General features: G+C 48.5%; 1 long non-coding RNA gene across 1 annotated transcript in view; it reads right to left on the bottom strand.

Annotated features, from left to right (window-relative positions):
- The window catches only part of LOC111095601, a 28825-nt gene extending 9106 nt beyond the window's left edge, over positions 1–19719 (bottom strand). The window contains exons 1-2 of the long non-coding RNA XR_005358461.1: positions 19552–19719; positions 9775–9856 (exon numbers count right to left, since the gene is read on the bottom strand). This is a non-coding gene — a long non-coding RNA (uncharacterized LOC111095601). The remainder of the gene's footprint in view (positions 1–9774; positions 9857–19551) is intronic.
- Between the last annotated feature and the right edge of the window lie 1632 nt (positions 19720–21351).

The following is a 21351-nucleotide window of genomic DNA, read 5'->3' as shown; positions in this document are numbered from 1 at the left end:
CACAGGTGGGGAGCAGAGACCTGTAGAGTACAGTGGACATGAGAGCCTAGAGCAGCATTTCTCAATCTCAGTGCCTTGACCCTTCTGGGCTGATGTCTGGAGTGGAGGTGGGGCCATCCTGCCCATTGCATGATGTTTAACAGCATCCCCCACCTCTACCCACTGGATACCAGTAGCCAATGGCCTCCTGCATTGTGGCAAGCACAAATGCTTCCAAGACATTGTCAGTGCCCTCTGGAGAAGCCAGAGGGGCCCAAACCACCCTCAGTTGAATGTGAGTCACACAGATTTGTGTTTGAGTTTCCCCTCCACCATTGACTCGCCATGATGACTCTGGATCGGTAATTACACCCTCGGAGCCTCTTCCCTCCTGTGTGAAATGGGGTGTTACTAGAAGGAATAACATCCAGCGTGTTGTCATAAGGAATAAAGGAGGTAATCCTGGGCCAGAGTGAGCCCTCAGCAAGGCGGCGATTACTGCTGATGCCATCATCATTACAAATCTGTCCTTACAACTGGCCTCTGGCTCCCTGGGGACAGAATTGGCGTGGGATCTTGTCTGTGTCCCCAGCCCACAGCACAGAAGCCAGGACTCCTTAGCAACCTGGTGCACTTCTGCAGCAGGAATGTGAACAGTCCCCACACACAGACAGGACGGAGGAGACCCTCATGGCCAAGTCAACGGCTGTGGTTTTGATCCCAGGGAGCCCCAGTGCTCACTGACTTGACATGTGCCAGAATGAGGCTTTTTTAAGTGATGAAGGAGGTGGCTCCTCCCTGCCCTGCTAAGAGAAGGCTGTGCTCTTTGGAAAGCTCATTCCCCCACAGGGAGTGGCCGATGAAAGATAATATTGCCTTTGGTCTTCCTCTTCTCCCTTAAACAATTGAAGGGGCCTTTCCTTTTCCCGTTTGGCTGGTTTGAAGCCCCTAATTGGCCTTCACGCGTCAGATCTCGCCTCTGTGCAGGCTTTATGGTTCAGCCAGCACACCGAGGCAAGTTTGTTTTCAGATTTCCATGCCAATCCGGGGCGAGCGCGTTGGCATTTCGTGGCCTCTCCTGCTCTTCCGGAGCACTTCATGGGACAACTTTCCATCCCCCGCAGGACTGGATGTGAGGGGATAAGAGTGTCAAGAGCTTTCTCCAGCTCCCTATTCTGCTTTCTCAGGGAGTGTGTGATCTTGGACACTGAGTGCAGATTCCACTGCCCCACCTCGTTGCCCTGAAACCCCTTACAGATCTATTAGTCTAGATTTGTTCTATCCTTACAGAGCCCCAAGTAATTCCTCCATGGGACAGATAAAAGCAAACCAAGAAAGGAGTCTACCTTAACCGTTTCCTCTTCTTAGGGAGTATTTCAAATATTGTCCCAGACCTTACTCGCCCCAGTGTCTGGATACTTGTTCAAGCCCCTCACTGCTTCCAGATCCTGTCTTGAGGCCATTTTGGCAAGAGAAGTAAGGTCTGATTTCAAAAATCTTTCAAAAAATGGTATTTCCCCCAAAACTCTATTGTTCAAGATTCTCCGCTGGCACCACGGTGGTGACAGTAAAGGAGAAGGCCCATCCCTCTGTGAGTGCCATAGAATACTTGCCCAAAAATGCCCAGTGAATATTTGTTGAGTAAGGATGTGGCCTTGACAGGGAGATGAGAGCACAAACATCTATTGAACACCCATCGTGTACCAGAATTTATTGAGTGCTCAAGGTACAAAGTGCGACTCTGCAGATAAACTGAGTCTTGGTGGAGATGAGGCTGTCCGCAGAAAATGATCCTGAAATGGTATATCATTCAGGAAGTGCAAAGAGAATGTTAGGTGCCCACAGAGGGGTGGTACTCTGCCCAGGCTAGGAGTTGGGGAGGCCTTCTTAAAAGAGGTGACGCCCAATCTGAACCATGAGAAATGAGACTAAGTTAGCAGGAAGGATGTTAGACAAGGACCAGAGGAATGAAAGGCATGAGATCTGTGGGCATTTCAGCAACTGGGCTTGACTAGAAGGTGATGGAAAGAGACACGAAGTGGCCAAGGGTGAGGCAGCAGGCAGATGGCCGAAAATGAAGGGCCTATGTGGCAGACACACAGAGGAGCGGCCCAGACCCTGCTGCCCAGCTGTCGGTTCCATCAGGGCCTGCCTCAGCTGGCCAGCCCGAGTGCCCCCACCCATTGGGGTAGGCTGGTCTGGAAGGCCTGGCCATTGGGGCCCACCTTGGGGAGACGCAGAAGGGTGATGCTCGCACCCGAGCTCCCCACCACACTGTCTGGGATTTTTTACTTCTGCCTCTGCCCAGGCCTGCATCTGCCCATGTCCTTAAACAGATGTTGATCCTATATAAACATCTCACACCCCAAACTCCATCCCCGGGTCTGCTTCCGGTGACCCCAGCTCTCTCCAGAAGAGCGGATATATCTGACTGGTCAGTGCCGCAGACTCAGGGTTCTGGGCTCCAGCAGACAGGGGACCACTGTCTAATCTGTGCTCAAGGCTTTGCGGGAAGCTCGGGGTGGCCAGTTCTGGGCTGGCTGGGAAGCCTTTGGTGGCCCTGTCCTGTGGGCACTGGGAAAAAGCGTCCGCATTCTGCTTCCTGTGCACGCAGCACTCCCTACCCAGTTTTAATCAGTATTAATGGGTCTTCGTCTATCTGAACCCTCAGTTCTGGACATGGGCAGCAAAAAAGGGTGTTATTTTTCAAGGCCTCTAAAATACCCCAACACTCACACTCCAACCCTTTAAAATGTCTTGATGTACCAGTTTCTCAGCACCCAGAGAATATCAAAAATAAATGACATGTGTGTCATTCTAATGAAAAGCTACAATCCCACCATAGGAATCATGGCTGTATCATTCAGTGAGGGGTTCTACGTGCGCTCCGGGGATGATGGACAGAAGCCTCAATTTAATTACAGCCTCAAATTGCATAATATTGTCTTAGTGGTGAGCCACAGCATGTTTACACAAGGGAGAAGGCCGGGGAACTTAACCTCCAAGTATTCTGCAGTAGGAATTCAGCCTAATATTTTGAGACTGAAAACTACAGGACATTCAAAAAAAAAAAAGAAAGAAAGAAAGAAAGAAAGAAAGAAAGAAAGAAAGAAAGAAAGAAAGAAAGAAAGAAAAGAAAAGAAAAAAAGGTAAAGGGTCTTTTTCTCTAGCAGAAGGAAAAAAAAAAAAAAACAAACCAGATGAACATCTTTCTTGGATCACCTGCTAGAGGCTAAACAAAATGGGACAGTGTCCCCTGAAGGAGCATAGGGTTAGGAGTCCATAGACCTTGCTCCCGACCCACCACCTTGAGGGCTTGCTGAGCAACCTCACTTCAGACATTTTAACTCTTGCAGCCCATTTCTGTATCTACAAAATGGCTATGATACCTGATAAGCTCTCCTCACAAGGGGCTTATGATCAAGAGTGGTGTTTGACTATAAACCATACTAAGAGATACCATTTGTTGGGTGCTGTGCACTAAAGATAATACTATGCACCTTTTGTGGATTTTCACTCTATGAAGTTGTTACTGTCATCCCCATTCAACGGATGAGGAAACTGAGGTCCAGAGAGCTTAAGTAACTTTCCCAGGTTCTCACGACTCGTAAAAGCAGAGCTAGATTTTGAACCCAGATCACAGACTCCAGATCTATCTGATCCCAAAGCCTATGCTTTTAACCACCCTGCTCTACACCTTCTAGGCTGAAAACAGTGGGAGGGAATAGACAAATATTGAGTGTCAGACGTGTCCCTAGCCCTGCCTCAGGTGAGTCATTAACCCTTTCTGGGAAGCTAGAATAATGGCCCCCAAAGACGTCCACACCCTACTTCCTGGAGCTTGTGAATATGTCCTGATACGTGACAGAGAGAAATGCAGGTGGCAGGTGGAATTAAGGCTGCTAACCAGCTGACCTTAACATAGGGAAAGTATCCTGGACTATCCATCTGGGCCAAAGGTAATCACAAGGGTCCTTGAGAGTGGAAGGGACAGGCACAGGGGGTGAGGTGCTGTGATGGGAGCGCTCATCCCATACTGCTGGCTTTGGAGCTGGAAAGGGGCCAGGAGCCAAGGTATGCAGGCAGCCTCTGGAAAGGAATGTAGCCCCGCTGGCATCTTGAGTTTAGTCCAGCGAGGCCCGTGTTGGACTTGTAACCCACAGAGCTGTAGGATAATAAATCCGTGTTGTTTCAAGCCAGTAAGTCTGTAGCAATGGGTTACCGCAGCAGTAGAAGCCAATTCACCGTGCTCCCGACTGTAAATGGAAGGCTTGGGCTTGAAGCTGACCGCTCAGGCTTTTCAGCCTCTGACATCCCCTGAGCTTGTGCTCTGTACAGTTCTTTCCAGAGCATGGGAAGAAGCACAGGAATAAGTGACAAGAAGTAACTTGCCCCTGGAACATAATAGGCAACCAGCCCAGGGCCAAAGTCTCAGCTCATGCCCACCCTACCCATTGTCCTCTGCCCTCCTCCCTCCTGCACCACTCCGCCTCCTACCAGCACAGGCCCCTTCCAGACTCCGCAGGCCGCTCAGTGGGCCTGGAGCCAACAGTAGAATGGAACAGCAGCCCTTTGATCCTCATACCTTGAGTTCCTGCAAAGCTGTTGTTATGCTGCTTGACAGACATTGGTCCAAAGGGGTTGTTTATTTTAAACTATAAGGAATAGGGGGCACCTGGGTGAGTCAGTCGTTAAGCATCTGCCTGCAACTCAGATCATGATCCCAGGGTCCTAGGATCGAGCCCCACATGGGGCTTCCTGCTCAGCGGGGAGTCTGCTTCTCCCTCTCCCCGTGCCCCTCTCCTCTGCTCATGCTCTCTCGCACGTGCTCGCTCTCTCTCAAAAAAATAAATAGAATCTTTTAAAAAATAGAATATAAGGACTGAAAAGAAACAGGAGGAGCTGAGAGTGAGCTGCAGGGATTCTCCTCCTCCTCCCTTTCCCTGACCTGCAGCTGCTCCACATTCTGGACACATTCCAGAGCGTCTTGAAACAGAACCCTGCCAAACAGCACGTGAGCCTCTTGGTGGTCCCGTATCACATTCTCAGGAGCCATAAGAGACTTAAGTGGGAAGGAGTCAGCCAGGTGTTGGGGCTGCTGCTGATCAGCAAGGGGTCATTACCTAGGGCCAAGGTCTCCAGGTATTTTGAGGAAAGGGGGTCTTAAGATGGACACCTGGAGGAGGATGGGAAGGGGGTGAAGTCTCTGAGCAGAGGGGGGGGAGACTGGAGGCCCTGTGTCCCTCAGACTGGACCTCCTATAGGGAGCCTGGCTGGGGTCACCTGCAGCGTCTTGGACAGCTCTGCAAGAAGAGACCCATGGCCTTAGTCACCACATATGACTATTCATAGGAGCACAGGATGACAGATTTGCAGGCTGGAAAGTCTGCTCTTGTACCACCTTCTCTACTTTTGCCAGAAGCATAAGCCCTCCATTCCCCTCTTGACAGAGCGTTTTCTTTAAATGACTCCATTTTTTCTTCAAGAAATTTATTTTCTAAAGGACTTTTTTTAAATCACTTTCTATAGTAGAAACTGCTAGTACTCTTTTTGGTCTTCCTCCCTTTCCAGGCACATGGGAAGATGCTAATCTTGACACTTCCTGCCCTCTCCACATGAGCTGCCCTCAGTTGAATGGAGGAGGCTCATGATGGTTTTAGCCAATGAGTTATGGAGGAAGTGGTGTGCGTTTATTAAAAAAACACAGAACGATTCTATTTATTTTTGCACAGTTTTGCATACTCTTTCAATGTATCCGTGAATCTGTCAATTTTAGAAATATCTGGAAGTCTCTGGATATAGCTGCAGTATTACCTCTGGGGAGGCACCCAAGAGGGATGGGGAAGAGGGAAGAGTGGTTAAAAAAAGAACTTTAAGTTTACTTGTGTTAAGTTTCCACAAGGAAAACATTTGAATGTTACTTATATAAGTAAAAAATTAATTCTAAGGTGCAGCAAAATTTAAGAAGGAAATACAACAAACAGGTAGGTGATGCAGGATCTCTATCTTGAAGCATCTGAAATGCCAAGCTAAAGGTTTGTGCTTGCTGCTGTAGGCAGCCAGAAGCCGAGGAAGGTGTGTGCAGGTGGGCCAGAGAGGCCCCAGACTGGGCCATTCTGGGCTACGATGGTGCCTCCTCCTGGGGGACATGAAGAGTGGGTGAGTGAACATGCCTAGAGTGCTCCCCAAGAGCGCGGGATCCAACGAACTGCTGCTTTCCACTCCGGCCACACTGGCCTTTCCCATTTTCAAGAACATTCAGTGCTTTCTGCCTCAAGGTTTTCATATGTGCTGTCCCTATTCCTACCATTCTTTTCTTCCTCTTCTCCTCATCCTTCAGAGCTCAGCTTACATATTAGCAGCTCCGTGACACCCTCCATGGCCTGCCCTCTAAGCACTTCCCCAGCCAACTGTGAGTGTCTGTTAAAGCGTCCCCTTGGTCTTCAGAACACTTGTCACAATTTGTAATCCCATCTGTGGGCTTTTTAAACTTTTACCTGTTTAAAGTTTACCTCCCCCCCACCCCCCGCCACTCAGAATATGCAAACTCCACTAGGTCAGGAACAGGATGTGCTACCAAATGCTGTTCCCCAGTGCCCATCAGAGTTCCCGACACAAAACAGAAGTAGAATAGCAGTGGTAACAATAATGATAGGAGGGCTACTATTTATTGAGCACTTACTGTGCGTCAAGCATGTTTTCACATGTATTAACTCGTTCCGATACCTCAATAATCCATTTGAGTGGGCATTAATATTGTCTCCACTTTACAGATGAGGAAACTGAGGCATCACAGAGATTAAGAAATTTAACAAAGGTCATACGGTGGAGCTGGAATCCCATCTTTCGGTATACCACGATATTTTATTAAATGATGGGTTAATTAGTTAACATAATGCGGGTTTGTGGTGTTCCTGGTGTCCTTTTAAGCCAAGCATTGCAAGTGCGATTTGTTTTAGAATAAAGGAGAATGATTAGCCTACTCAGTAGAGTGTGTGTTGGGAGGTCATGGCCCTTGGGAGGAGGAGGAGGCCACTGGACTCCCCCGAGAGGCAGTGAATCAAGCTCTGTGTGACAGGGAAGGTGGCAAAGCTGTGCACCCACAGGGCACGGTGTGCTGGCAGCGATGTGGGAAGCTCACCCGGCTCCAGACCACAGAACCTGGTGCTTGGGACAACGCCCCCTGCCAAGCCCAGCCAGGGCCAGAGCTCTGAGAAGGGAGTTCTGGGAGCAGGGGGGACCTGGCCACTCTGGGGAATGATGCCAAGGAAGTAGGAGAAAGCAGCCTCTGAGTTAGGTGAGGAAGATGTCTGTTCTATCCTGGCCTTGAAAGGCAAGCCCTTCCTGAAAGCCACCCCTGGCCAAGTCCTGGGAGGGGGGTCCCAACGGCAGCCAGCCAGGACTCTATTTGCAGAGACGCCCAGAGGAAAAATAAGCCCAGTGGAAGACACAGCTAAGTTCACGCCTTCCGGGCACGTGCCAGGTACTGTGAGAGGGGCTTCGGACCCACTGTTTCCTTTCTTTCTCAAACCTCAACCCCCGCAGAGGTTCCTGCAATGGTCATTTAGACAATAAATGTTTATCAAGCTCCTGCAATGTGGATGAGTCAGGTATTATGTTTAATTCTGTTTTACAGATGAGGGAAAAGAGACTTGGAAAGGTTAAATAATTTGCCCAAGTTAGATATTGGCAACTTTGGAACTTAAATTCAGGTCTGCTTCATGCCAAAACTTCCTTCTTTACCTCTACTCTGATCCGCCTTTTAACCTGAAACCACTATATCTTTCTAGATGTCAGGTACAATGCTCTACCACCTTTACTGGGAATTAGCCAATAAAGTACTATTGCCTGGCCCATAATAAACGGTCTGCAGATATTAGTATATATTATTCTACATATTACATGTTTATCTATTGGGATGGTTAATTTCATATGGCAACTTGGCTAGGCCACAGGTATTTGGTCAGACACATCTGCATATTGCTGTGAAGGTATTTTTAGATTAGATTAACATTTAAATCCAGACTTTGAGTAAAGCAGATTACTCTCCATGAGGTGGGCCTCATCCAATCAGTTGAAGGTCTTAACAGAAAAAAACCTGACCTCCCCCAAAGAAGAGAGAATTCTGCTTTCAGACTGTCTTTAGACTCCAACTGCACATTAACTCTTCCCTCGGTCTTCATCCTGCTGGCCTGCCTGAAGATTTTGGATTTGGCAACTTCCACAATCACATGAGGCCATTCCTTAAGATAAATCTCCTTCTCTCTCTCTCCCTCTCTCTCTCTCACTTTCACTCTGTCTCTTTCTCTGTCTTTCTCTCTCGGACCACATGACACCTCCATGCAGGAATGAGCTGGCGAGTCCACTGACATCCAGCCACCCGTGTGGCTCAGTGCAGGCTGTGTGATGGTACTGGAGGTGTGAGGAAAGAGCCACATCCAACAGCCAGAAATCACTCGGCTGGTCCCAAGGTCACCACTACCAGGCAGGTGACCTGGAGATTTCTTTCAAAGGTCTCAGCTTTAGTTTCTTCCTTACCAAAACAGTAGTAATAATAATTACTCCAAGGGTTATTGCAAATATCCACATGAAATGCCATAACATGATATTATTTTATGAGTGGCAGTTCTTCATCCTCTGCAAGAGGAGTCCAGCTATTAAGTAAATGTAAGCAGTTTCTGGGCTCAACTTCAGAATAGGGTCAGCCCTGGGTTGCGCTCTGGAGTCGGCCTGGATGGTTGATGGTCACCAGGCATGTGCCTCACTGCAGCTGATGGGGGGGAGGGGCGCTAATCCGGTCTAATGTCTCCAGGAGGCAGGCAGCCAGGGAGGAAGGGGTTAAACTCATGGCCCCACTCCAAGGGAGAAGCAAGCTGGGCTCCGGCATCATCTGCACTTGAACTCGAGTGTCTGCCCTTCCCCATCACCAGGTAAGGTCAGCTGACAGCTAGAACCTAACCAAATAATTCAAGGACTGGGAGAGCCAAGCGACTCAGTCACAGGTCCTCCTAAAGCTGAGGCCCTCTCACCACAGTGGACGATCTGGGAGACATATAAAGACTGGAAAGAGAAATTAATTTGAAAAACACAGAGAAAGCAACGGCAGGATTCTAATCAGAGAATCGGGCTGCCAGCAGAATGTCATGTGTCTCTTGGAATTCAAACCTGATGCATCATTTTTGCCATTATCTTAGCATGGGGGAGAAATGAAATGCATTTTCATCTCACCAAACTCAGTCACCACCTCACTCCGTGACATTGGGCAAGTCATTCAGCACCTGAGTCTCGGTTCCCCCTTCCAGAGAGAAACAAAGGCTACAAAATCAGTTTGCCAAACTCCAGGCATCAGACTTCTGTGATCATGAGCTTCACCGTACATAAGCACCCCGGTGACTATTTACTCAATGTCGCTCTTTCTATATTTAAAAAGGAAATTCTCTATCACCCCGTAAACGTCAAAAGAGAGCCTCTTGTGTTAAAATTTATAATGAACACATAATTATTATGATTTTTATATTTCTCACATGCCAGTCCCCTGCAATCACACCCATCCTATCCTTAGGAATCACTGGTCTCCAGAGCTGGCATCCGGCCAGTGAAAGGCCTTGATCCCTCGCAGCATTGCTAACACCCAGGGAAGCCTCCCTGATCCCCTACAGCAGGCTAGTTCCCTCTGCACATCCCCAGTGAGTCGTTTATCTTTCTTTTCCCTGCTCATGTGCAGTGGCTGAGTGTATGTAGTGCCAGACAACCTGCGCTCCAGAGGCGGTGCTGCTACATTATTAGCCCGCTCACCTTACGTAGTGTTGCTTTCCGTCTCCACGATCAGTTTCTTTAGCCACAAAATGAGGTTAATTTTTTCTTCAGTGAATGGAATCTGAAAAAAAAAAAAAAATGTTGAAAGTAATTTAGGTGAGAAAAGCAGAAGATACTTCTGGTGGTGGCCCCAAAGGCTCGAAGTCAGGGGAAAGAAGAGTCTATCCGAAGAGATAGGAGCATGTTTACGTTACGCAATAATGCACATTACGCAATAGAATTCGTGTTGTTCAATAGAATTATGATGGTCATTACTGATACTTACTGATCGGTTACTATTGTGTTAGGGGCTTCAGAAGCATGATTTCAACTGATCTTCACAAGCACTGTTATTCCCCCTTTACATGAAGAAATAAAAGTTCGGTGAAGTGATGAGTCTGGTCCAAGGAAGCAACTAGAACATGACAGAGCAGGGACTGATCTCGAGTCTAGTTGACTCCAGGGCCCCTGCTCACAACCCCAATGGCAGGGGGTTTCTGAACTGGGCACTGTGGTCATCACTCTTTCAGGCTCGCAGCTGACCACCCACTCCCTTCCACAGGCTCCGTTGCTCGTCCTGCGACAAGTGAATACAATTCCTGATAAGACACTGAAACACGTGCCTTATCTCATGCAACTGTCAACTTCCTCTTGAGTCAACCCTTTTCCTATCTTTTCCTTTCTGACCCTTCCTGCATGCATCATCAGATTAAAGTGCCTGAGCTAGGCCTTCATCATGGAAGCCAATGCCCCTCCCTCTGCCAAAGAGTGCCAGTGGCTCTGGGTGACCGATGGCACAAAGCACCAGTGAACTTGGTGACTTCTAAAGGGAGTTCCAGTGTGGCGCCCCAAGAAGAGAGCAGCCGAGAGGGCAGGCCGGCTTCATCTTTACTACGCAAGTATTCCCTGCATAAAGTGTCACACGTGCGAAACTTACTGACAGAATGGCATTGGGCGTGGATTTCAGAGACCCAAGCTTGTTCCTGGCCATGCCACTAAGTAGTGTCTCTGGGCCTCGGTCTCTCCATTGGGACCATGGAAATGACCAGCCTGTCTCACAGCACTGGTGGGGGATGCAAAAAAAGACAGTGGACAAGACTAGTGTATACAAGCAAAGTATACATGAAGTGTACATGTCAACAAACCCACAAAGCATTAAGATTAAAAGCATTGTGTCCCTCTAGCATTTGAAACAACCTCTTTCCCCTTCCTTCCACACATCCTGGTTTCCATCAGTGCTGATCTCCTGTTCATGCCTGTTTCGTCTTCCTTGCCCCACTGGATGCCATCTCCTCCCTCTCCATTGATGCAAATTATAGGAGATCTTTGGGCACTAACCTGTCCTCTCTGATCCAACAGCCTGGCAGCTGATTTGGCATGACCTGGAGTAGCTACCAGCATAGATGCATCTGCCACTTCCGTGCATATGTATGTGGTCTTGGTCTTCATCACCTTTCTGTCTCTTCCCCAGAGATCTCTGGCCATCCCTCAACAGGCAAAGCTGAATGGCCTAACACCTCCATTGTTAGACCTCTCTGCTCACAAGCTCTCAGTAGAGGCAGCCACAAGAGGGTGACCATAGCTCTGAGGACCACCCTGGGCCAGCCTAGCCACCTGCTGCAATGGCCTCATGAAAGGGAAAAGATGGACAAGCCAACAGCTGGAGGGACAGGTCAAGGAGATAAGGGTTCTGATTGAAATATTCCTTGTCGGGAGCCAAGTCATTGGCATGATGCAAGCCTTTTTTTTTTTTTAAGCCCTGAACGAGGGGGATCAGACCATTCCCTAAGCCCACAGATGATTATCCTGGGCAGGAACTGTGGCTCCTCAGCAATAGCAACCTCAAGGGCATCAGGTTTTTAGCTTCATTCTGGGGCTGCTGGGCCAGTGCTCACCTGTCCCAGGTGGTCAGTGATTATGAATAAATAAATGCCTTAACCTGGAGGAGCTTAACTCTGGGCTTTGAAATTTAATTCCTTGTGCCTTCCACCACAAATGACCCCTGTCTCCCCATTGCTGGAAACTAAGACTGCCAATCTTCCACAAAGCTGAATTCTAGGTATTTTAAATTAATTAATTAATTAGTTTGTGAAGCATAAATAGACGTGAACCTCGTTTAGGAAAATTAACACACATGAAAGAACTCCCCTGGCGTGAGAATTCACATCACAAATGGTTGACTCTTTGAAGTGAGGTCCCTGTTCCTGTTGGGAATATAATGTAACTGAATTACAAGAATTCAGTTTAGACACAACTTTTCTGGAATATGCATAATAGAACATAAACGAAGGTCAACTGGGAGCCTCAGTGTCAAAAATCCTTTCTATGGAAAGATGGCAGGATAATAATTCTCATATCTTAAAGTACATCTGAATCACCCAGAGAGTTCATTAACATGCAGGTTTGGGGCAATGAGGCCCAAGAATCTGCATACTTCACCAGCTCCCCAGTGATGGGAAGCAACCAATCTGAACCACACAGTCAGAGGCCCGGAGATAACTCTTCAGGTGGCTGTCCTCCTCACCTGAACAGTTCCCCCAGACCCTGTATGTTTGGAGGTTCAGCCCCTGGCACCTTCTCAGTCAGAGGCCATGAAGTCAGATCCCCTTTTCACCCAAGAGTTGGACCCCAAGCTCCTGTGACTTCTCAGTCACGAGCACCCCAGATATGTAAGGTACTAGTTCCTATAGGTGAAAGCTCAGGACTGAAATGCTCTGCAATTATACAGTTGGGAGAGCAGAAGACAAAGAGGGGAAATGACTTGTCCAACAGCACATGGCAGCCCAGATGGGCAAAGAAGGCCCTGTCTCCTGATCCCTCTGCCAGTGGCTGCACGGCCTCCAGGTCTCCACGAAATGGCCCTTCCTCGGAGAGTGAGCTCAAGAAAGACTCAGGCGCCGAGTTCCATCCCGCCCCCAGGCCCTGCCTTTCTCCTCCGCACTAATCACAGTTAGTAGCTATGTATTGTTTCTCGATGTTCTTCCCCACTAGACAGTGGACTCCATGAGACAGGGACCTGCTTTTATACCCTAGAGTTTGTAACATCTCACCCAGGGCTCAGCATGGATTTCAAAGTCACTAGCTATTAGTTGGATGCATAGACAGACAGAAGTTACAGTTGTCTCTCCTACATAGCAGAAAATAGGAATATTGAAAAGGAGAGGGGTTTCCCCACAACCAGGAGCAAGTCCGTGCCATAGGGTCAGGGAAGCCAGAAGAAACAGTCTCCCTCAGACCTTGGCCCAGAATTGGACCAAACAGGCTCTGAGAGCAAGCCTTCCAAGTCATAACAGCCTATATATTTTTAAATTTTATTTGGTGAGTCCAGAGTATGGACAGAAGAGAGTGCACTTCACCCTTCCCCTTCTCCAAAAGGGGCCAGGGTCCCTGAGGCCACCCAGCTTTATGGTTTCACATCGCCCTCTAGCGGCCAGGATATGTCACCTGTGTGTGATGTTCATGGAAAAGCCCCTTAAATAAATTTGTAGGTCGTCCTGGCCTGACTATAATTAATAATTTACATATATACGAAATGTATTAAATCCATTGAGCTAGTCGTGGATCCATTCAACAACTAATCACCTTGCCTAGCACATGCCTGAGACAAGTGCCAGGTAAAAGGATGTAGCAGCGAGCATGCCAGGTGTATCCCCTGTACGCTTTTGCCTTAGAGGGGGATTGGGACATTCAGTCATCACACAAAACTGGGGGAGAGACCCCTGGGAACAATTGTAAGGAAGAAAATATACAGAACATGAATATAAAATATGACAAGCGGTGGACCCTCTTCAGGCAGGCTTCTCTGAAGAAATCATGCTTACGCTTAGATGGGAAAGACAAGAATTAGCAAGATGAACGTACAGAGTGGATGGGAGGGAAGGAAAAGGCAAAGATTCCTGGCAAGAAAGAGTTCTGTGAGCATGAGGCAGAGAAGGCCCAGTAGCCTGGGGTGGGGAAGGGCACAGGACAAGGAGACTGAGGAAGTAGGTTGGTATTATTACTCCCATGACTTTCCCATTAATTAGGGAACTGAGGCCCAGAGATGTGACACGAGTTGTGGTTTCATGGCTTCAGAGCAGTAACGGAGAGAACAAGGGTGGCCCGGGTTGGTACCAAGGGTGGCCCGGGTGGTCAGCCAGGGGGCCAAGGCACCTGAGCATGAGAGAGGGGACCACACAGCTCATCCAGCCCAACAAGCACTCAGGTGACAGCTGCTCGAAGGTCCTTGCAAGGTCACCTAGGCCTCCTGTCCATTTGACAGGTGAGAAAACACCCAGAGAATGGGGGCTCATGTAGCAGAGAACGGAGAAGCATCGGCTCCCACATCACAGATGCTCAGGCCTGGAGAACTCGCTGTTGCCAGGATGCTCCAACCTGGCAGCCCAGCCTCAGGCAAAGGTCCAGTTCTTTGAAAGGGCTCCACCTCTCCTCAAAATGCCCGAATCTCAGTCTCTGAGTACTTCAGTCCTAGGATCCATCTGCTACCCCCTCAGGGGCAGAGGACTCAGAGTCCATATGAACGAGCTGTCCATCCACCCCAACCCTGCCCTCCAAGCTGCTCCAGCCCGTGCCCACCAATTGCTGCCACACTAAATGCCTGCCGTGTCCCTTGGCATGTTGTACCCTCCTTCCTGCCTGCAGAGACTTCTCCCTAAGACCCCTTTTTTCCCTCCTCACAGCCTGGCTGACTGTTGCCCATGCTCTGGGTCTTATCTTGGACTCCATCTCCCCCAGGATCCCCTCTGCTGGACTCCCCCATCAGAGCACTGATCACGCTGCCTTCTGACTGCCTGGCTCCTTGCTCATCACTCAAGTGGACCTGAGATCAGGACCGGAGATCAGGACTCCATACATCTCATTTTCTTTTGTGTTCCTAGCAGCTAGCTCAGTGCCTGGCACTTAGAAGGTGCCCGGAACTGTTCCTTAAATAAATAAATGAAGGCAAATAAGTTACTCTGACCCGAGTCACCTGCTGTTCACCACCCCACACTGCCTTCACTGCCTTTCTTGCCTCTGTCACTCTGTGTCAGAGTGTCTGAGACACTCTGTGTCTGTGTTGGTCTCTGTGCCCCCTGTGTTTAAAGGGGGCCTGCTTACTGCTATAATCTGGTCTAAGAGAAAGAAGACCGCTCCGTCCCAGCCCAGGCAGCAACTCGTCATCCTTATTACTAGTGGCAGCTGCTGAGTGTCCCCTACTCTCCCTTGGAAAGTGCGGAAAGTGGAGAGAGAAGCAGTAAGGAGCAGTCTGCATTTCGGACTTCTCAGGCTTTCTGTCTACCACCAACACTGTTATCCTGGAGAAGAGGAATGCACTTGAAAGATGCATTTTCTTTCTTATCGCTTCCAACTGTTTGGATCTCTCTGGGTGAACCTACAAGCCAGAACAGACCTCAAGGCCAAAAAAAACATAAGGTGGCCCCACAGTGAAGCAGCTTACCCCCCAGCTTCCATGCAAAAGGGGTCCTGGTGGCTCTGCTCAGTCAATGGCACCCATCTATGGAAGGCCTACCATGTGCCACGCTGTGGTAGGTGCTTTCAATAGGCGGAAAATAGTCAGACTTCATCCCTGCTTTCTGCAGAGCTACCACTCTAGCAAGAAATGAAGAATTAACCAACTTATGACACAGTGATTCGAGGATAATTAAGATGCAGACCAAGGAGGAAATGGGCAAGGTGCCAAGAGGACACAACCTGAGTGGCCTGGGCTCACCTGGGAGGTCGGCAGCTGCCCTGAGGCTGTGACCTTGACTTTCCAGTTGAGAGCTAAAGGAGGAGGAAGTGTTCATTAGGCAAAAAGGGAGAGTGTGTGCATGTGTGATGTGTGTGTGCCCACATACACACAGGTGCACGCAAGCATTTGTGAGCATGAATAGCCATTGGTTTGGTGTTGTATGTGTGCATGCATGCACATGTCTGTGTGAGCGCACACACCACGTACATCGCGTACCCTTGTGCCTGTGTGCACATCCGCATGCACACATGCGCTACAAATGTATCTATGGCCATGCGTGCAGATGCCTGAGTGTGTGTGGCGGGGGGGTTCCCAAGTGCATGTATGTCTCCTACCTAATCAGACAGTCTTTAGCCTCTGGGCCTCCTTCCTACCATAATAAGTTGTCATGATGAAGCAGATTTCAGGACTTCTTTGTATGGAACCATGGTTCTCAAACCATTTCAGGTCATTTCAATGACAATAACAGCTAGTCCATGTTAGTTGTGTGGCAGCCATCGTGCCAGCCAATTCATGTGTGCTCTCTCATCTACTCCAGCAACACCAGGAGGCAGGCATGGCTACTGTCCCATTTTGCAGAAGGGGAAACAGAGGCTCAGGAAGACCAAGGGTCTTCCCCAAGGTTACCCAGCAAGGTAGTTCTGGAGCTGTGATTTGATCACAGGTCTGTGTGACTTCAGAGCATGCACTCCAATCCACGGAGCCCACTGAGCTCCCTTTCCTGTCTTGAAGGCAAGAGCAACAGAGGAGGCCCATAGGGCAAGTCCCCTCCCGCTGCTGCTGCAACAACACCCTCCCAGCCTTGAATCAAGTCTTCAGTTGAGCCCTGCCCCAGTTCAACCTCGGAGTCACCTTCTGACCTTGGTAAAGTCCCTCCTCCTTCGTGGCTCCTGAGAATTTCCCCAAGCTCTGCCATCCCACGGTGATAGCTTTGCTCTGCAGGTCTCTGTGGGCAGGTTACATCATCTCTCAAAGCTGTTTCCTCGTCTCTGCTAGCTGGAGCTGGAGCTGGAGCTGGAGCTGGAGCTGGAGCTGGAGCTAGCGGTGGGGCTCTCTGCGCAGCACTGTCCTGGGGATTCACGGTTCACCCATACGAACCTGTCAGCCCCCTGACCACCTCACACGCCTGCTCAGCAAACTGTGGCTGCCACCGATGCCGAGAACCCAGCGGACCAGGGTTCAAATGCCCACTCTGCCTTCCCATGGTCATGTGGCCTTGGCAAAAACTACTTTACTGTCCAACTTTCCTCACTTATAAAACAGGAATAAAAATAGTACCTACCTCATGGGTTTGTTTGAGGAATAAATGAGATAATGCACTGAGCACAAAGGGATTGCCCGGCAAATGGTAACTAATATTATTTGCATATATTGTGCAATATTGGAAATAAGGATTACTCGGGGTCTAATTTTGTTCCATTTTGAGGTTTTAGAATACAAGGAGGCATCTGGTTTGACCAGGTTTGCTAGAAATTGGTTTGTAAAAAATGTTTTCTAAAACCAGACCTGACTCCTGGGTCAATGGAAAGTTAGTTTCCCTTAGGCTCTGAGGCCAAGCGGTTCAGTGCAGCTTACTCTGGTGCTAGCTCACAGTTCTGTTAGGTTCAAGGCCATGACCATGAGTAAGTAATTTGCTCTTGCCAGAAACTGTAATCATAGTCATATTCTAAATATTTATACTGCAAGAAACCTAACCTGTCCAACCATCAGGGGCCACAGGGGCCACTCACTCACTCAATGGAGTTCATTCACTCATCCAGCTCAGGATTGTTGACCATGCACCTGGTGCCAGCCCCTGGGCGCTCGGCCTGCTGGTGGCAGAGGGGACAGTAGCTGGTCCTGGGCTGTGCGGAGTGCTGAAAAGAAAGCAGGCATCTGATGCTGTGGCCTGTCTGAGCTGGAACCCACCCTTGTGGGTGCATCTCAACTAACGCACACATTTAACAGATAGGGTTAACAGAAAGAAGGGGGAATGAGAGCCACTGAGATCCCAAAGCTTCAACAGAACCCTGCTCTCCTGACTCCTAGGGCACCGCCTCTCACCCTGAGCCTGCTCCCTTACTCCCAGACACTGCAAGGCTTCGGGTCCACCGCACAGAGAACGGTGAGTTCTTGAGACAACTTAGTCCACACATCACCCCAAATGTTGACAGTAAGAATAAAAAAGCAACCTCATTAACAACAGTATGTACCATTTCCTGGAGGACCACTGGGTGCCAGGTAGTTTGTGAGGGATTTTATATGCCTAGCATTTACTACTCAAAACCACCTCACTGGGATGGTCATTTTTTTTTTAAGATTTTTACTTTTTTATTCATGAGAAACACACACACACAGAGAGAGAGAGAGAGAGAGAGAGGCAGAGGGAGAAGCAGGCTCCATGCAGGAGCCTGATGCAAGACTCGATCCTGGGACTCCAGGATCACGCCCTGGGCCGAAGGCAGGCACTAAAACACTGAGCCACCCAGGGATCCTCTGGATGGTCATTATTATGTCACTTTAGGGAAAAGGACCCTGAGGCTCAGAGAGGATTTTTCCAAGGCAGTACAAACAGAAGTTACCTCACCGTAATTGAATTTAACTATGCCTGACTCCAAAACCAAAGCCCAGGACCGCCATGCAATGTCCCTCGGTAGGACACAGGGTGCAAGGTACAAGCCCTGCAATACCCTCCTCTGAGCTCATCCAGGCTGTCAATGGTTTGATCTCTGCTTCCAAGAGGGAGGAAAGAGTGGGTGAGCAATAGGGAGGCTTAATATCCAGGCCTAGGATTGAGCACCCACTAAGATCCCAGACTGTGGCAAGCTTGGGGTGATACAGGTGGAGTGACGGAGTGCTCACTATCTGGACAGACATACAGACTGTTCTGACTCCTGTCCCAGGCTCAGTGTGGCACCAGATGCTATGAGGTAACCTGTGGCATGTGACATGGAGCAAACCATTTCCTGTCCTCTACAGAGGGGACACCAGAGAGTGATTAAACCCAGAGCCTCTGGAGCCAGACTGCCCAGGGTTAAATCCTAGCTCTGCTCTCACCTGATGCATGACCCCATGCAGTATTAGCATTTACTGAGTGTCACTTGCCTGTTCTGTAAAATCGAGATAATAATACTTATTTTATAATACAATCAAATAGGTATTATGAGGACTAAATGAATCACCATTTGGAAAGTGGTGACACAGAACAGTACCTGACACAGAGTAAGGACCATACACATTTTTGTTAGTTTTTTTTTTACATTATTCAAACTTGAGTTAATAGTACCCGATTCTTTGAATGAAGATACTTGCTATAAAATAATAGAATGCCTGGCAAGTGGCTTTAACAAGAAGATTTTATTCAGGGATCCCTTGGTGGCGCAGCAGTTTGGCACCTGCCTTTGGCCCAGGGCGTGATCCTGGAGACCCGGGATCGAATCCCACATCAGGCTCCCGGTGCATGGAGCCTGCTTCTCCCTCTGCCTGTGTCTCTGCCTCTCTCTCTCTCTCTCTCTCTCTCTGTGTGACTATCATAAATAAGTAAACAATTTTTTAAAAAAAAAAAGAAGATTTTATTCTTCCATAATGAGAACCCTTTGAAGGGCAATTGTTTCAGGCTCAAGGATGTCTTCAGGAACTCAGGATTTTTTCATCCTTCTTCCCAATATCTTCTGCATATCATCGATGCAGCCCTCATGTCCCAAGATGGCTGCAGCAGCTCCAAGCATCACATCCTCATAAACTCACACCCAGAAACAGAAAGGAAGGAATGTGGGGATCTCTCTGGCACATATTGCTTTCTTATGAAGAAAGGAAGTATTTCCTAGAAACCTCCCAAAAGACTTCCCTTATCTGTCATTAGCCAGAATAGGATCATGTGATTGCCCTAGTCACTGTAGAAAGCTGGAAAAGCACAATTCTGCTATTTTTAGCCACTACCTACAACAGAGTTCCATGGCAGAGAGGATGGGAGGAAGAAGAGCTGTTGAATGAGCAATCAACCTGCCTTGCAGAAGAATCTTGAGAAGGAAACCAGAGAAAAGGTACACGAATGGTGCAAAACATACCTACACATACTGAAGATATTGTTCTCATAAGTAATAACCGCAGTGCTAATCTCTGTAGCTAGGAGGTAGAGCCTACAGAAAAAGCAGGGTGCCGATAATTCTAGGTAGTCCCGTTCTTTCCCTATGGACGAGGCAGGCAAGGGAAAAACGAAAGGAAGCCAACTGCCTCATGACCCTGACCACTAACTCTGACATTATATGACCTCACAATAACCTAGACCCAGGGAACAATTGGTCACCAACTTCCCCTCTCAGTTTGTGGGTTATAAATAAAGCCTGGAGGGGGAAAAAAATAAAGTTAGTTTAAGAAACAGTGATATAATCCCTCCGAGAGGAGAAAACTTTTGTTTAGAAAACACTCTGATGGGCCATTTTGCAGTGAAAAGTCAGCCCTCCAGCCACGATCTAGATCAGGGATCAGCTAACTTTTTCTATAAAGGGCTACACAGTAAATATTTAAGGCTTTGTAGACAATATAATACTTTTGCGATGCTGTACCCTGAGTAGTGTGAAGACAGCCATGGGCAACATGTCAACAAATAAGTATGGCTGTGTTCCAATAAAACTTTATTTATACAAGCAGGTGGGGGCCAGATTTGGCCACAGGTCATAGTTTGCCAAGCCCCGCTCTACATGGCAAATTGCATAAGCCAACAGTCTTGGCTAAAGGTCTTAAATTCCAACACAGGGGAGTCCACACAGGTGGAAGTGAAGCAGGCTGGGTGGGGTCTGTGGCAATGTGGTGAAGACGTGACTCACGGAAATGGGGCAGTTGCAAAAACCAATGTTGTCAGATCCTCCCACTTTTCAAGCAAAGCAGAAATGCAGATATTTCTATCTTCTCATTTTTAAGTGATGGCAATCAATTCAAATTTTAAATCCAATGCAGACCAAACCGAACCCATCTGGGGACCAGCACAGCTTGTGGGCAACCGGTCTGTGACCTCTGGCCTAAAAGATCATGCTTCTTGAGCAACGTGCTCTGACAACCAAGTACACATGACATATTTGAGTGACACAATCCAGGAAACTTAGCACAAAGCCAGTCTGACCTATTGCAAATGGAATGCATCGCGGCTACCGTCCTGCCTGGTGGCCGGCCATATGTCAGAGGCCTCACACAGAAAAGGCAGCATGTTAGCCAGTCTGTGCTGTATTTGTCTCCCTACCCCACTAATGTCTTCCTTCCCCTGCACGGTGGGGGCATCACCAGTGTTCTGTGACATTCATTTTACGGTCCTCAGAGAAGCAATGAGGCCACGTGTAGAAAGGTACTTTGCAAACCATAAAACTACATACATGTCACCTTGACTGATTTCTGGCTTCCTTAGCCCCGGATACTAACTCAAAGGTTCTGAGGAGAAGTATATCTTTTAGAGAGAGGTCAAAATAGCAGCAGGACAGACACAAAGCAGAAGGACTTAACCAGATTCCTTGCTGGTACAAAGGCCCTTAATCTGTGTCCAACTGGGCTCTGAGGAAGCCCAGGCACCACCCAAACGCCCCAGGCTGCAGACAGCTCAGCGTGTGATACCCTGTCCTGAGCTGTCTGTGAGTTACTGTCCTCACCTAGTCACTGATTTCTTTGTTCTTACCACCAGGTCCTGTAAATCCAAGACGCCCTGAGTTCCTCTCCTGCCCAGCTCACCTCTCCATCATCGGGCCTGTTTGCCCGGAGCCTCAGCTCTAGAGGATGCGCTGACCGGCCTTTGCTCATCTCTCTGTAAGCCACTCTATGGATTCCTTCAGCCATGTCTGGGGGCAGAGAGGGGAGGGCGAGACGGAGATGGAAGGAAAGAA

The sequence above is a fragment of the Canis lupus genome, chromosome 4 (assembly GCF_011100685.1).
Source record: "Canis lupus familiaris isolate Mischka breed German Shepherd chromosome 4, alternate assembly UU_Cfam_GSD_1.0, whole genome shotgun sequence".
Taxonomy (NCBI): Eukaryota; Metazoa; Chordata; class Mammalia; order Carnivora; family Canidae; genus Canis; species Canis lupus.
This window is presented reverse-complemented; position numbering and strand designations above follow the sequence as displayed.